Source organism: Neovison vison, chromosome 7, assembly GCF_020171115.1.
Source record: "Neovison vison isolate M4711 chromosome 7, ASM_NN_V1, whole genome shotgun sequence".
NCBI classification, from domain to species: Eukaryota; Metazoa; Chordata; class Mammalia; order Carnivora; family Mustelidae; genus Neogale; species Neogale vison.
In genome coordinates, this window is record NC_058097.1 from 3,085,333 (window position 1) to 3,102,028 (window position 16,696).

The 16,696-nt window shown below is 60.1% G+C and overlaps 1 protein-coding gene across 1 annotated transcript in view; it reads left to right on the forward strand.

Annotated features, from left to right (window-relative positions):
- The first annotated feature begins 10,660 nt into the window (after positions 1 to 10,660).
- The window catches only part of C7H16orf74 (chromosome 7 C16orf74 homolog), a 29,895-nt gene continuing 23,859 nt past the window's right edge, over positions 10,661 to 16,696 (forward strand). Inside the window, exon 1 of the mRNA XM_044255613.1 lies at positions 10,661 to 10,824. The gene's annotated coding sequence lies outside the window, so the exon portion shown is untranslated. The remainder of the gene's footprint in view (positions 10,825 to 16,696) is intronic.

A 16,696-nucleotide genomic window follows, 5' to 3' on the forward strand; every position in this document is an offset into this window, starting at 1 on the left:
GACCATAACGTGCCGCAGACTGTCTATTCATTCTTCTGACACACAGCAACTCCAGGGTCACAGTTTCACCCGCGGTGCTAAGTGAACACCTTCACGCCTGCCCGCTCTCGCCAGCTCGTGTGGGTCTCCCAGGACACAGGCCCCCCAGGGCAGTGGCTGGGCGGCAGGGGACGAGCCCCCCAGATATGAGTAAGGAAGCGTTCTCAGCGCTCCAGCCAGAACCAGCTCTTCCCAGTCGTCTGCCGGGCGGGCACACGGTGGCGTGCTCCTGTGGTCCAGTGGTTAAATGCTGGCCAGCACCTGCAGCTTGCCAGGGGCCAGGCATCATTACCAATGGACAGAGCAAGGACCAGAAACCCTGTCTCCTGAGCCCACATAGGACACTCTGGACTGACCATCTCTACCCTGGCAACCTGCAGCACCTCCCAGTTCTGATCTACGTAATGGGCTCTTTACATCCCTCCGCCCACCCCCCCCGCCCCCGCCACATGCCGCTGGGCCGTGAGCCCCTCACAGGTGTCACTCTTTGCTGTGCTGTCTAGATCTGTGCTGTCCGACACAGCAACTGGCAGCCACGTGTGGCTCCTGAGGACTTAAAATGTGGCTGTTCTTTTTTTTTTTTTTTTTTTTTTAAGTAGGCTCCACGCTTGGCACGGACCCCAGCACGGGGCTTGAACTCATGGCCCCGAGATCAAGACCTGAGCTGAGATCAAGGGTCGGATGCTTAAGTGACTGAGCCACCCAGGCGTCCCCGAAATGTGACTGCTCTGAACGGAGACGCACTCCAAGCTTTAAACACATTCCAGCTTTGGAAGACCGAGTACAGAAAGAGAGTAAAGCCCCCGATTAGTAGTTTGTGGATCGCTGGCGCAGTGAGAGGGTCGTTTTCTGGTAAACCGGCTTAAGTGAAATGGGTCCTTCAGACAGATGTCCCCTGTGTCTCTTTTACTGCTCCTGAGAAGGCCTGTAGACGGCAGCTCTGCTGTAAATGAGCTGTCGGGGCGTCGGAGAGATGGGCCAGCCCTCCTCGCTGCCGCCCAGACCTCCTGCGGGGGCGCCCAGGCGAGGCTGAGGAATGAGTGCACCGAGTCAGATACTGTCTGTAGCCAAGCCCCCAGGTGCTCACACGGTGCAGAGCCTGGGTCCTTCCCTGAGAGCGCTCCCTTACCCCCGGCCCCTCCTGCCCCCAGGAAGAGCGGAGCGGGCCCCAGGAGACCCCATTGCCTGGGAGAGCAGCCTGGGCTCCGCTGGGCCAGTCTCCCCCAAGCGGCCGGGCCATGTGACAGCCCTACCCTGCTGGCACTGTTCCCAAGCCCACAGGAGGCCAGGACCACACGGTGGAGGGTTGCAAGCCAGCTGCTCTGCCTGCCCAAGACCTCACGGAAGAAGAATGCCCCTAGGCCCGGTGCCCAGGCCCTGCCCTCCATGGGGCCACTTTGATGCCCTGAGAAGGTTAACTTTGAAAGCTGCCGGTGGAGGGACAGAGCCAGGGGGTCTTGAACAAAGAGCCCTACGGCTTCCAGCTCTGGGCTCCCTGCAGTTACCCCCGAGCGACACGGGGCCTGCTCTGGATTGTCAGGGATTCCCCTCTCCTTCCAAAGATGTGCAGAAACCTCACCCATCTTGGAATCTTTGGGAAGAAATCGATGTCCCTTGAACTTTCAGGGGACTGCCTGTTACCCCGGTGGACACAGTGCTTACACATATTTTAAAGGTTTTACGTGGGAAATATGTACCCATGACATTGATCCTTTTCTCTATGACAAATGGTGACCATTAGGTCCAAGGCTGGACAGCTGCATGGCAACACCCTCAGGCCCCACGAGCGTGGACGTCTGTCCTTCTGCTGTACCCAGTGGCCACATTTTCTGGGCCCCAGTCTGCTTTCCGGAGTTCTCCACTCTCCTCCATCAGCTCCTGCTGTATCGGGCTGTCTGCCGGCCGCGTCCTTCCCTGATCTCACTCTGTCCCCCAGCCGGTCTAGATCCCCGTTGACGTGACCCTGACCCCGCTGAGCTGGAAAAGCCGAACTTACTCACGTGCATGTAAACTAGGGCGTGGACCTCACCTCTGGCCCCTGCGCAATCTTCGGCACAGGGCTTTGGGGTGCGGACGGGCGAGGGCCCCAGATGTGCCCGCAAACGTGCGGCCTTACTGTCCTCGCCAGCACACACTGGTACAAGAACAAGGGTGTCAGTCAGGAGCAACAGTTCCCTGCAGATGGCAAAGCACCATCCTTCTGTCTTCCAGATGGTTCTCAGACCTGCTGTTTGCCTGAATCTGGCAAAATCAAAATCAGTTCAACAAAGCAAACTCACCTATGGGCTGGAGGAGGCACAAGACTGGGAGCTGTCCTTCATCCCTCTGTCCCCACCCGTCCACCAGCCACAGATTCCGTCCCCGTCCCGCACCCAGGGACGCCCCCTCAGTCCCCACCCTGTCCACCGGCCACAGATCCTGTTCCTATCCCCACCCAGGGACTCCTCCCCTCTGTTCCCCCATCCACTGGCCACAGATCCTGTCCCTGCCCCCCCCATCCAGGGACGCCCCCGTCTGTCTCTCCACACTCAGGACCTCAACCCCAGCCCGGGTTGGGGCCTCCAAATCTCCCGCTTTATGCGGTTTCACCCCAGAGCCCAGTGTACTGATGAAAATCTCCCGCACACCCACCATCAAACACCATTGGCCCCGGAGGTTTTGTTTTGTTTTGTTAAGATTTTATTTACTTACTTGAGAGAGAGAGAGTGAGAGAGCACAGGAGTGGGGTGAGGGGCAGAGGGAGAAGCAGGCCCCCCACCAAGCAGGGAACCCACCACAGGGCTCGATCCCGGGACCCCAGAACCAGGACCAGAGTAGAAGGCAAAAGCTTAACCGACAGAGCCACGGGTGAACTTTTCTGACCCTCTATTTCACAGCTTTTTCTGTGTGTTAGAACCTACGGGGTTTGGTTTCTTTTTTACACTGAGCCTTTGGACTGAGTCATCCATTCTCCACTTTCGGTTTCAAAAGGGACTAAGGGTGTGAAGTGGAGAGGGTCCCAGGCCTTTAAAGAAAGTCCCTTTAAAGTCCCTCCAGGCGCCTGGAGCTCAGCCAGACACAGGCAGAGCCACGTCCCCCGACCCCGCGAGTGAAAGGACAGGGCACCCCGGGTCCCCGGCACCCGGACAGACGTGAAGAGTGGGTCTCTGCTATGGCGGCGGAGGGACTGTACTGGTCGTGCTTACTGTTCCCTTCCTCCCTGGACCCGCTCCTCAGTCCCGGGCCTCCCCGCAGCCGAGCGCAGCCCGCCCCCCGCACGCCTCCCTGACCCGTCCAGTCCCCTGCCGCACCCTCCATTGTCAGGAGCGCCATCCTCCAGGACACACGCCCAGGCCCCCACGGGGTCTGGCCTCTCCGACCTCTGGCCACAGCTCTGCTGCCCTCAGCCCCTCAGCGCCTCCTGGGGCTCCTGATGGCCTCCGAGGCGGGGCTGTCACCCTGCCCCTGCCATCTTCCCTCAGAACACCTTCTTGCCTTGTCCCTGGACCCTGCCATCTGCCCCTCCCCCCGTGAGCTTGGCTCTGTGCCCCCCATCACGGGAGCCACCGTCATGGCCGAGCTCTGCCCCACTGGCCCATGGTCTCCGTGAGGGGGGCTTCCTTGTTCCCCAGGCCGCCGGCACCCGGCAGAGGACGGCCACTTGTGCGCCGCGCAGTAAGGAATGAGAGAATGAACGTGGCTAGCATGTGGGCAACAGCAGACTCGATGCCAATCCCACAAGTGTCCCTGGCGCCCGAGTCCTTGTCAGAGGGACTGTCCTCCGCAGACTCCCCAGGGTGCCGGGCAGTGCTCCTGCCTCCAGCCTGCAGTCCCCCACCTCCCCGTCCTTCCACTCCCCTTCCTCCCTCCCTACCCTCCTGCCTGTTCTCCTAGGGCCCACTCTCTGTCCCCTTGCCTCCTGCCCGCTGGTGTGAGGGCCCCGGCCTCCCCTCTCCATCCTGCGGGGCTCTTTCAAAAGCCTCAGAGCCCAACCCCTGTTCCCGAACCTGCTGGCCACCGGGTCATTCCAGGCCCCACGTTCCCAGGGGAGTGGGGTGCTGCCTCTTCCGAGGTGTTTCTGTGTCCTTGTGGCATTACAGGTACGAGGCGTCACTTACATCCCAGAGAAGTCACCTGTTCCGGCGTGCGGTTCCATAACCGTCAGTAAGCGTCCAGCCCTACCTGCCCGGCGGCAGCCCTCCTCATTCTCAGCCCGGCCCGGTCTGTGTCCTGTCTCTGCACACCTGCCTGTTCTGCACGACTCAGGTGAAGGGACACGGGCAACCGGAGCCCTTTCCTGTCTGGCCTCCCGCACCGGACATCGCGGCTCTGAAGTTCACGTGCCTTGTGGTGTGAGCGGGAGCCCCCTCCCTCCCTGTCTGCGCTGTGCGCCCCCCGCCCCCCACACTGGGAGGCCGCCTGGGCTGTTTCCACCTGTGCCTGCTGTGGACACAGCCTCTGGGAACCTGCATGCACGGGTCTTTGCATGCACGCAGGCTTTCGTCCCACCTCTCTGGGGTCTCTGGGGGAGTCGGTGGGGTCTACGGTAGATGAACGTTTCAGTTTTTAAGAATCTTCCCAGATGTTTTCCAGCGCGGCCGCGTCATTTCACGTCCCCAGCAGTCCGGCCAGATCTCCTGCACGTCCTCACCAACATCCGACATCTGCCGTCTCCCTGGGTTATCGTCACGGCAAACCTGGCAAACCTCCTCGTGGGTTTGACTGGCCTTTCCCTAATGACTCGTGACCTTGAACTTTTTTTCCAGGGCTTCCCATCCGTATGTGTGTCTTTGGTGGACTGTCTTTTCGAATCTTTTTTTAATTTGATTTTTTAACTTCAACATAAGTTCTTGAGTTCCTTGGCTCCGTGTTCCTGAGACCAAACGCTTCTTTGTATGCTCAGTCCTTTCTCAGGTACGCGATTTGCAGATACGTCCTTCCTGTCTGTAGCTCATCCCCTCTTTATAACGGTGTCTCTCGAAGGTTCTGATTTTGGGGACGTGGCCATGGTCTCTCGTGACTTTCTGTCTATTGGCAGGTGCTGCTTTGCCTGCGGACTGTGTCCGCCTGGGCTCTCGCAGGCCAGCTTTCTGCCCTGTCCCCGATGGGCAGCCCCGATTGTCCCTGGTTGGGAGGGGATGGTGACAATTGTGCCCTCGTGGTGACTGTCACCTACAGCGTGTGTGGAGAGCACAAGAGGGACACCTGATTGCCACGCACAAACCCGGGCTCTGCCACCCCCAACCCAGGGAGTGAGGCACTGGTACCCTCAGCCCCTGGCCTGGACAGGGTGGGGGTGATTACGGTGTCTGTGCCAGACGGCCACTCGGCTTACCACGGCGCCCAGCACGCAGCCAGCACAAAGCACGCATTAGCTCGGATTTGTCTGGTTCTCTCAGGTTTACAGCGGGCTTACGTGCACCCTCACGTTTGACCTTCCTGCAGGCCTGGGGGCCAGCGCTGCCTACCCCACCCGTCTCCTGCAGACCCACTGCTTTGCTCCTGTGCCTGAGAGCTGGCCACGGCCTCATCAGGGCGACTCTCATCTACTCCCCCATCCACTGGGTGAATTCCAGGGGCCCCTTCCATCCTTCCCGCGGCCCCCACTTCCAGCATCCCACCGCACCGTGCGAGCACACACACACACAAAACTCCTCCAGACAGAAAGAACCACCTGCCGCCCCCTCTGTCCTGGAGGGTCCTGGTGCAGGGGGCCGGCCCTCCCGCTCTCCAGCCGGGCATCCCCAGCCCACCTCTCCGAACCCCGTTTCTGCATCTGTAAAGGGGGACGTCAGGGCCCGATGTCTGGGAAGGTGCCTTCAGAGGCAAGCCCCCCAGACGACCACAGACTGCCTGCGGAAGCAGAGGGGAACAGCAGGCAAGACACACAGCAGGGAGAGCCAGCCTCCGGCAGGCAGGGACAAGAACAAGGGTGGGGAGAGGGGCACAGGCCCCCGAATATCCATAGCAACAGCACCAGAAACTCGAGCAGATAAAGCGAGTTGTAGGTGTACATTTTCTCAGGCCGAATCCTTGTTTTGGGCCTTTGGGATAATCTATCAATCTAACCGCAGCAGGCTGAGGCCAAGCTTACAGAAAGCAGGAGTCCAGATCGCGTCTGTCACTCGGTAGAAGTTTGTCTCTGCTCTCTGTTGCCGCGTAACAAAATGTCCCAAGACCAACTGGCTTAAGACAAAGCCACTTTGTATCTCCTTCCAGTTCTGTGGGATGCATGGGCTCGACCAGTTGGCTCTCGGGCACCTTGCGACACCGGCTGGGACGGCTGTCACCTGATGGGGATCCGCCTCAGTTTGGAAGTGACCAGATCCCTGTAGAGCCACCTGGGACCGGCTGGTGCTCCCAGCAGGCAGGACAGTTGGGCCCTAGTGACGGGAAGGCCCATGCTTCGTAGACCACGTGTGGGGTCTCCTAGGAGGCCAGTCTGCAGGAAGCCCCGCCAGCCCACCCTGCTGCCCCATCACAGGCTGTGCAGAATGGGAATGATGTCCATCCCTCCCTCCTCACCCCTGCTGAGCCTCGGGCCTGCCCAGGTGTCTCTCCTGGACCAGAATGTGTCGAGGACGACCATCACGCCTGCTCTCTTCTTTGCTGCCTCTGGCCCCGTCTCCTGATGCTGCCCGATGTCCCCACTGCCACCGTCCTCATTCGAGCTGCCACTTTATGACGGCAGAGGAGGGACGCAAGCTAGCCAGGCCACGGAGACAGGGTTGGGCACAGCATCCTCAGAGAGATCCTGTCCCCTGCAGCTCCCCCAGGCCACTGTGCTGCTTTGGCATTGCAGCAGAGGACTTCCTTGGGGGACACGGGAGCTCCAGCATCTGCTCCTTCACTGAGGACTTGAGTTCCTCAGTCACTCATTCGAGTCCTGTCGGTTCTGAAGAGCGGAGCACTGCACTGGGCTGGGGATAGGACAGTCCGCAAAGCAGACCCGGTTCCGGCCCTCTGGGACCTTACTTCCCAGAGACAGACAGACCTTCGGCGAGCGCACCAGGGAGCCCAGGACAGGACGCCGGTCCAGGCGCCAAAGGGACACTTGCTCAGGGCTCTGAAAGTTGGGAGGGGCAAGGGCAGGGGGGGAAGGAGACGTTTCAGTAGAGGACGTTGTCTCACAACTTGGGTCTCTTTTCTGCTCCCGTGGCTGTTCTATGTCCTCTGCGGACCAGCGGGTTCTGCACCGAGAAGGGAGGGCTTTGGGGGACAGGTGTCGGGGGCCCGACTTCCCCACAGACCCACCGGGCCCACACCTAAGGAATCCACACGTGGCCCGCAGCACCTGCCTCTTCCCAAGGCTCAGGTGATGCTGCGCCGCCCTGGCTTGGTCTCTGCAGGGTCACGGCCGCCAAACCCCGTCTTCACCTGCTGCCAGGTCGGGGTGCAAGGTGAGCCCTCGGAGCCCGTCTCTCCTCCCAGATCCCCCACGGCCCCACCCACCCGCTTCCCATTACCCACCCCCACCCCCAAACCAAGTTCCTAGAGGTGGTCCCCTCACTTGGCTCCCAGGAACACAATGTCCAAGGGGCCTCTCTCTCTCTCTCTCTTTTTAAAACAAAAAGGGGTTTTTGTTTGTTTGGAAAAATGTCTTTTTTCCAAGATTTATTTATTTAAGTAATCTCTACACTCAACGTGGGATTTGGGGCTCATGACCCCAAGATCCACCAACTGAGCCAGCCAGGCGCCCCTCTGTTGGAAAAGCAAACACACCCAGGTGGAGGGTCCCCACGTGACGTCGATAGTCACCTCCATCTCCCGTCATTGCCGTCTCTCTCCTCCCTCCCTCTTCCATCTGTAAATTTTCCTGGACACTTTTTGTTTTCTTGAAGATTTTACTTATTCATGTGAGACAAAGAAAGAGAGTGAGCGCACGAGCTGGGAGGGGGCAGAGGGAGAAGCAGGCTCCCCGCTGAGCAGGGTCCCGGACCCAGTCATGACCTGAGCCGAAGGCAGACGCTTCGCCGACTGAGCCCCCCAGGTACCCCCCAGAGAAAGGCTTTTAAAAGCATGACGATACCACTGTCACATCCGCTCAAATTAGTAATAATTTATGAATATTATCTAATACCCAGACGGCGGCGCCTTTTCCGACATTACCGCACACATACCTTTTCACAGTGCGTTTGTTCCAACCAGGACCTGTCCACGTTTCATCCCCTGTACTCGGCTGATGTGTCCCCCACGTCTCCAGTCTGCCATATGGGCTCTGAGCACTAGATTCGAGGTTCTCTGTGGCAACGGCCAATTAAGGCCACCTGGGGGTTTTTAATTAATGAATTAATTTGAGAGCAGGAGCGTGCCAGGGGGAGGTGCCGAGGGGGAGGGAGAGAATCTCAAGCAGGCTCCGTACCCAGCACAGAGCTGATGGGGGACTCGATCTCATGACCCTGAGATCATGGCCTGAGCCAACATCAAGTGGGGTGCTGCACTGACGGAGTCACCCAGGCACCCCAGGGTCACCTGGGAGCATTTACAAAACACCCATTCTGGGGCTCTCCGTGGTTCCGGCTAGGTTGGGATCCTGGGGAGAGCCTGGGTCTGAGCGTTTGCTCTGCATTTTCATTCATTTACTTGTTAAGCTTCACCCCACCCCTCCCCATGATCCCATCCGGGCCAGCTGCCAGGACTGGGAGCCACTGGAATACTTGCACCCCCCAGCGGGCAGGTGGCAGTGTCCAGTTGTTGCAGCTTGGAGAGGGGAGGGGATGCTAGTGGCCTCTAGTGGGCGAAGGCCAGGGATGCTGTGGTAGCCCACAGTGCCCAGGGCAGCCTCCACGACAACAAATGAGCCAGCCCCGGACAGCAAGCACAGACACTGAGAAATCCTGACCTTGAAACAGGGACCGAGGACTCCTGGGGGAGGAAGCAAGTTAGACAGGATTCTTTCCATCCCTCCATTCGTCCTCTCAACCCATAGAGTCGTCACCTGGCTGCCTCCCATTGGCAGTCCCCCCCCCACGCCAGCTGCTGAGACAGCGGCTCCACCATCCTCCGCCGGCTTGGGGCTGCCGAGCCCGCTGGCTGGGTGACCTCTGACATCCCTGTCCCCCAGGCTCCGGGAAGAGGACAAAATAAGTGTCTCCTCCTCGCAGGGCCGTCCTGAGCAGGTGGTGACATGGGGGTCCCGTGCCTAGGGGCCACTGTCAGTGACAGCCCGTTCGCCACGGTACCCGGTGTCTAGCACAGAGTAGGTGCTCAAAAAGCATGTGTAGAAACAACAATCCCCACTTGTCCTGGAGGAAGCGGAAGCTCAGAAACAGGCTGATCTCACAACCAGCACGAAGCATCCGTTCGGCCTGCTGAGGACTTCTCTGCCTCCACAATGCCGGGACCAGAACCTGGGGGCTGTGCCTGCTGTCCCAGGGCCTTCCCCACCCCCTCTATCACCACCATTAGAGGAGACGATTCAGAGCAACCCTGCCCCACAGCTCACAGCCAGGACACAAGACCCTGGGCAGTCCACCATCCCTCTGAGGGTGGGGACTGGGGACCCTTGGAAGGAGCATCCTGTCCCTAACCCTGCCCCCTTTTGTCCTTCTTTTGGGAGGGAGGGGGGGACATGACACATTTTCCACCTGTCACTCCTGACTTGATACAAAAGATTGCAACATTTTTAGGAATGACTCAGAGGGAGAGCCACACATAGGGTGCTCACTCTATTTCCTGTAACTCAGTCCGCTCCTGCTTTGCCGAGGGAGTGCCACTGTCCTGCTTCGTGACTCAGTTTCCCCTTCCAAGCCTCCAGAATTACACACAGCACAGGGTGTGGAGACCTTGTGGGCATGAGGGGCTTCTCACAATGACACAAAGAACCCGCGGTAGTGGGGGGTTTGTTCCTCCTAGCTAGCTGGGTATACCGTCAGAGACCCTCTCATCATGAAGCCTCCTAAGAAACCCGTTTGGATAAAGGTCTTCACACCCACCTGGAGAGGAACTGGAGAGTTACTCCTAGCTGGGCATCAAGAAAACCTGAAGCCGGGGCCATGGGCCAGGAGGTCCCTTCACACGCCCCTCTTGGTGCACCCGGGTTGACCTCCAGAAGTGAAGCTGAGGGCCAGACCCTAACACCAAGGAGGCTGCCTTCCGATCACGAAGGCCATCCATCTGAAACCCCGCGGCTCTCCGAAGACTGAGGGGTGGGGTGGGGGCATGTTGCTTACTTGTCGCCAGCAGCCCCCACTCCGGGGCAGGGGTAGGGAGCTGCGGATGGCGGGATGGTGGGGCCTCCCACTTCTGGCCTCCCCTCCCCGCAGCTGAGTGATGGGGCCCTTTCATCATGGGAGAACCCCGGCGCCCCTTCCCACCCCACCAAGGCTGGGGTGCACGGCCTCAGGGAGCCTGGCAGGCAGCCCCGGGGAGGGGCCCCGAACTTTCCCCGGGCCACACCCTCCACCTCCCGGCCAGGCCGGGCGAGAGGAAACTGAGGCGGGAGGCCGGAGGTGCGGGCGCCGGGCGCGCCCCTGGCACGGTCCCCGGGAGGCGGCGGGCGGGCCTGCTCCGCCCCCGCGCCCGGCCTGAGCAATCCCGCGCCCGCGGGCGGGGCGGGGCCGCTGGCAGCCCCGCCCCGAGGGGCCGGGCGGGGTCGGCGGGAGGCGTGCGCGCGGCGGCGGCCGGGGGCGCCGGCCGGGGCGTAGCGGGGGCCCCCGTGCACTGCCCGGCCCGGGCCATGACCCCCGCTGCTCTCTCTTGCAGGCTCGTCGCCCCGGCCCCCGGAGCCCGGCCGCCGCCGCCGCCTGCGCCCGGGTGGGTCCCGTGCGCCCCGGGCGCGGCTCCGCAGTGAGCCCCCAGCAAGCGGTGAGTGCCCCGCGCCGCGCGCGCCCCGCTGCCCGGCCCGGCGCGGCCCGCCCACCCCTTCCAGAGGACGCCGCGCTCCCCGAGAGTCCGAGCAGGCGGCGTGCACGCCCCGCCGGTTCTGGCGGCGGGAAGGGCGCGCCCGGGGAGGCCAGGGCGTTCCGGGGGGCGGCGGGACACCCTCGCGGGCCCGGGCGTCCCCCCAACTTCTCGCGGACTTTTCCGCCGAGAGGCGGATTTGGGGAAAGTTGGGCCCAGAGCCCCGGCTGTGTTGCGCCTTACCCGGGGCCGGTGGGGGTGTGTCCGCGCGTGGACGCCTCTGGCCCCCCACTCTCCACCCGGCGCCCCGCGCTGTCACGAGCTCCTCGGGAACGGGCCAGACCGCCATTCCTGAGAGCTGGAAAGGAGCCCGGCCGGGGTGGGGGCAGGAGGCCTCGAGAGGAACCATTTCCCCTCTATGGAGGCTTTCAAACTATATTATTCATGAGCCGCCTCACTTAGGGGCCCCCTGGCCTCCCAGGGCATCAAAGCAGGTTTGCAACCGCAAAGGGCGACCAGTGTGAACGCACGCGCGACTTCTCCGGCCCGCTGAGCTCAGCGGAACTGGGGGAGGCTCTGGAGACCCGGGCCCAGCCGGCCCGGCCGCGTGAGGGGCGGGGTCAAGGGCGGGCAGACTCCGCGCCTCTGTTGGGCCGCGGTGGAACGGCGAGGAGAGTCAGTCCCCACTGCCTTCGCAGCCGGAGGGTCACGGAGGAAGGGCAGGTGGAGGCACTTCTGAGAGAGTGGAGCCTTTGTGGCACAACACCCCATCTTACAGATGGGGAAACTGAGTCTGCGAGAAACTGAGCTAGATTGGCAGGCCCTGGGGTTTCCTGCCCCACCGCCAGGAATGCCCTCGCCTGTCCAGGCCACACCCACCTTGGGTTCCACCCTGGGTACCGGTTCGGATGGATGGATGGATGGATGGATGATTGGTTGGGAGGGAGGGAGGGCGGCCTGCGGTGTATTTATGGAAAGACTTAATCCCTTCGCAAGCCCCAAGGAGGCTGAAAGCTTCACCACCTAATCTCCTCTCCCTGGAAGCCCTTCCCTTGCTTGTGGGGTGCCACTCAGTGGGCACTGAGCCGGAGTTTAGGTCACCTCGGAGGCCTGGAGCTGGGAACTTGCCCTCGGCGGCCGTGGGAAGGGGGTGATGCTCTCTAATGTATCCCCAGCACCTGCGGTCCCTATCACCTGCCTGGCCCCTTTTCATCCTCTGACCAAGGAGTGGTGTTGTCCCCATTTTACAGATGAGGACACGGAGGCTTGTAAAATTCATGGGGCGGGTAAGTGTCAAGGCCGGGCCTTGAACCCTGAGCCTGACCGTGAATTGCTCTGGAATATGGCAGGGGCCAGGCCAGGCCTCTGGGACCAGCAAGTGCAACACCTCCCCCCATTAAAGCTTTATGCATGTAGCATATACACATGGGACTGTGTGCACATAAGAGTGTACGCCAGATCCGGAACTAGGAAATCCCCAGGAATGTCCTCCTGCCCCTCCCAGCGGCAGGGTCTCCGTCAGGTGCCAGCGGTGGGCCCCACGTCTCAGGGGTGAGCTGGCGGGTTCTCTCTGACGTGGGCTGGTCGTCTGTGGGTCCTATCGTCAAGGCTGCTGTGAAAAACAGTTGCATGTTTTGGGGGGGCACCTGGCTGGCTCAGTCAGAAAAGCATGTGACTCTTGAGCTCAGGGTGGTGAGTTCGAGACCCTCATTGGGTGTGGAGCCTACTTCAAAAAATTTTTCTTGAAGATTTTATTTATTTGAGAGAGAGAGAGATTGAGAATGAGCAGGGGGGAGCAGCAGGGAGAGGGAGAAGCAGGTTCCCCGATGAGCAGGGAGCCTGATACGGGAACTCGATCCCAGGACCCCGGGATCATGACCGAAGCTGAAGGCAGACGCTTAACTGACTGAGCCACGCAGGTGCCCCTAATTGCATACTTTTAAATTAACCCTGTGGTGAATTAATCGTTAACTTGACCTCTAAGAGCATACCCCATATTTTTAAATAAACGTGCGTATGGACATAGAACACGAAAAGCTAACAAACTGTAAGCACCGAGCTTGATTATTACGCAGAGGTTCAGAGCAGGCAGTGAGCAAGTATTTTGCTCAGAGTTACATGGTTAGTCACAGGGAGGCCAAGGCTGGACCTCAGGTGGCCCAGGCCCCTTCTCCAGGACACAAAAATAGGTGGGGATCTCACGGGGCGCCTTTGCCTCCCCGCCCCCCATCCTCTGTGACTTCCTGTTGGTGAGCCGCTGTGGGGGAAGCAGCTGTCCCCGCTTCCCCCTCTCCTCCCGAGGAGCTCGCAGCCTCCTGCAGGCCCGTGGGCTAAGGTCAGGGAGATGCTCATGTTTGCACTGCGTGTACCCGGATGGGAGGCGTGTTAACACTTGTAGTATCTGTTCCCGGCACAGACCCTTTGGCTGGAATTGCAGGAATTCTAATCCTGTTACAAAAAGCAAGTGCCTTTTCTAAAGAAGGAAGAAAACCAAGATGTTCCCTGTGCCTGACTAGGAGCCCAGGGTGGCCAGCCCGTCAGAACTGTCTTCCCCCTGTCTGCAGTGAGGAAACAGGCGTGGAGAGCTGGCCCATGTCCCCCGGCTGCGAGTGGCACCTGGTCCCATCCTCCCTCGGCCGGTCCACCCACCTAGGCCAACTGTCACATTCCTCAGCTCTGATTCTTCACCCCTGCGCTCTGCTCAGGCTCAAGTGAGGTCTTTGTTCAGTTCAGTGACTCACGACCTCCAGGGGATCTTTCCGATTCCCTCTAGGACGGTACTCTGCAGAGACCGAGACCCGGCTTCCAGCTGGACCCGCCTTGCACTCACGGTCCCTCTCCGGGCCTCTCTGTCCTCATCTGGGAAGCCCACGTGAGCACCCAGACCACTGCTGTGGAGAGCTGCCGGATTTCGCAAGTAAAATATAGGATGTACCTGGCACGTGACGCTCACTCTCCAGGTCGCGAGTTCAAGCCCTACTTTGGGCGCAGAGATTACTTAAAAAATAAAATATTTTTTTAAAGATTTTATTTATTTATTTGACAGATCACAGGTAGGCAGAGCGGCAGGCAGACAGAGAGGAGGAAGCAGGCTCCCTGCTGAGCAGAGAGCCTGATGTGGGGCTCGATCCCAGGACCCTGAGATCACGATCGAGCTGAGGGCAGAGGCTTAACCCGCTGAACCACCCAGGTGCCCCAAAAATAAAATCTTAAAAAACAAAACAGGAAACTGGACACCCAATTAAGTTTGAATTGTGGGTTCATGAAGGATTTGGGGTCTGAGTATGTCCCATGCAGAAACTGGGCACTGGATATTTTATCTGGAGCCTTTTCTCTCCGGCCCCCTCCAGCTGTGGGTGCCTCTGACTGCCCCCAAGAGAGAACGTGCCCTCGCACTCCAGAGCCCAGCCTCTCTGGTCCACAAACGTGGTGCCTGAAGGGAGTCAGCCTGCCCCCGGGGTCGGCCTTCAAGAAGTTGGGTCTTCCCCTGTCCCTCTGTGGCTCTAGGCCGTGGACTCGGTACTTCGCCGTGACTGTGTACTCCGTGCAGAGAATAGTTCGGCTTCCCTTTCTCTGCGCCGCCAGCGTGTGGGAGGTGAGCTGGGGCACTCCCACTGCTGTGGGCTGGTCATTCCTTCCCGAGTGCTCTGAAAACAGTTGCGGACAGCTCAGCCGAGTGTGTCCCTCCCCTGGAGATGCTCAGGCTTTTACAGAACCCGCGTGGTGTGCCAAGCAGCTGACGCGCGGCTCCCGCATCTCTCTCCGAGGCTCGGCGGCGAGGCAGACCCCGCGGGAGGAGGCGTGTGTCATTGCCGTGCCTGCCTCGGTAGGACCCTGCGGTGGCCCCTTGGCAGTAGGGGTGCAAGAAAGAACCTGTTCAACTTCAAGCTGTTGTGCAAATAATCAACGATCTGAGATTTCAAAGGGAACATGGAGGAAAGGGAGGTATTTCACGCTCCTGCCCAAGTGTGAAAGAGGGAATGTTTATACCTGAGCTAGCGGTTCCCTGGGCCTGGCGGCGCTTGCCCGTCTAGCCACGCGAAGGGGGTGGACCCCTCCCTCGAGATCGCTTCCCTCCCATTGACTCTCTTTTTCCTCGTCGCAGAAACCTGTACATTTGTACCGAACGGAGCCCTGGTGCCGCCCGGGTTGGGCTTCCTGGCCGGGACCCCTCAGAGCTCCGTCCCCCGTCTGTAAAATGGGGAGGCAGTGGTGATGTCTCTCTTGGGACATTTTTAGGGTGGAGGGGAGTGATTTTTATAATAATCTTGGCCCAGGACTTGGCCTCTTAAAAGCCTCAAGCCTCAGGGAGATGGATATCTACGGGCTCTCACGGCTGTGATGCTCCGGCGAGGGAGCTGGAAGTGGGAGCGGCCTCACTCCCCCCCAGTCAGGCCTCCATTCACCCAGCTGTAGAATCAGGGAATCGGCTTCGCGACTTTCCTTCCGAAGGGCTCGCCCATTCATGGGGCTCTCCCCGTAGTCGTAGTCGCTGCCCAGGCTGGCCACCTGCCAGCAGCCCCAGCAGCCGGGCGGGGGGGGGGATCACCTGTGGGAGTGTCTCCTCCTGACCCAGCAGCCCAGAGCCAGGGCCCATGACGTGGGACACCCCTAAGGCAGTGCCTTCACAGGAGTGCTTGGGGACAGGACCGTCCCCCAGGCAGGGTGCCTAATATTTGACAGGCGAGGACACGGAACCTGGGGGGCTGAACGTCAGCACCTCCGGCTCAGAGATGGCAGTGACTTGCCTGAGGTCACACAGCTCTTGGACCCTGGTTCTTCCTTATTCCTCCGGGCCACTCCCCGCCTGCTGCCTCTGTCCTGTCCTGAGGGAGGGAGAGGCAGGGTCCCGGCCTGTGTGCTGGGGTGAGGAACGCCGGTTTGTGACATTTCTCCATTTGGGAATTTTAGGAAGCAGACACAGAGTCGCTGCACACCACATGACCCCTGGACGCGACCTGGCCTGACGCCGCGCAGCTTCTTGTCCCTGTGTCCCCTGAACCCAGGCTGCGGCCAGTGCTGCTTCCTCCTCCTCCTCCTCCTCTCGCTTCCTTGATCCGTCTTCATTTTCTCCAAACCTCCCTCCCTCCTCCCCCCCCTTCCCCCTTCCATGCTTCCCTCCTTCCCTCTGTCCCTCTCTCCTTCCCTCCTGAATGCTCTGAAATGGGTATGTTTCAAGTCACCAGATAGCTTTACAGACTCCTGTCACTTCAGGACAACCCTGGGGGAGGTGGTGCTCCCGGCAGAGAATAGCCCAGCCTCCCCCCTTCCCCCTGGCCGCATCAGAGATGTCTCTAGGGAAATAGGGTCCGATGCACCAGACAGTGGTCTGGGCCACCGCTGGGGAGGCCGTGGGGTCGGGCACAGAGGCTGCGGACCCCTGTTGCTGCCTGTGTCGGCTCTTCTTTCCTTGCGTGACTTCTCTTAAAATAGTTTCAGGCTTCCAGAAAAGCCACAGGAACACGAAGGGCTCCCCCGAGTCCTTTCCCAGAGATGAAGCTTAGCCACATTTATCTTAGGGTCTCTGCGCCTGCACACGCATATGCTGATTTAGCTGACCCCTCGGAGTCACGCTGCAGGCACAGTGGCCCTCGAGCCCAGACGGCTGGACGTGTGTGTCGCAGGAGCCACGAAGGCCTCTCACAAACGCAGGCCGAGGACTGAGATCTGAGCCCTGAAAGGTGACCGCATCCGGTCACCTCATAGACAGTTGTCTTTCTTTTGACTATTTCAGTATTGGTCTTTTTTTTTTTTTTAAAAGATTTTACTTATTTATTTGAGAGTGCAGATGAACTATCCTCCCTGTGCCTCTGTTTCCCCCTCTGTGGAATGGGGA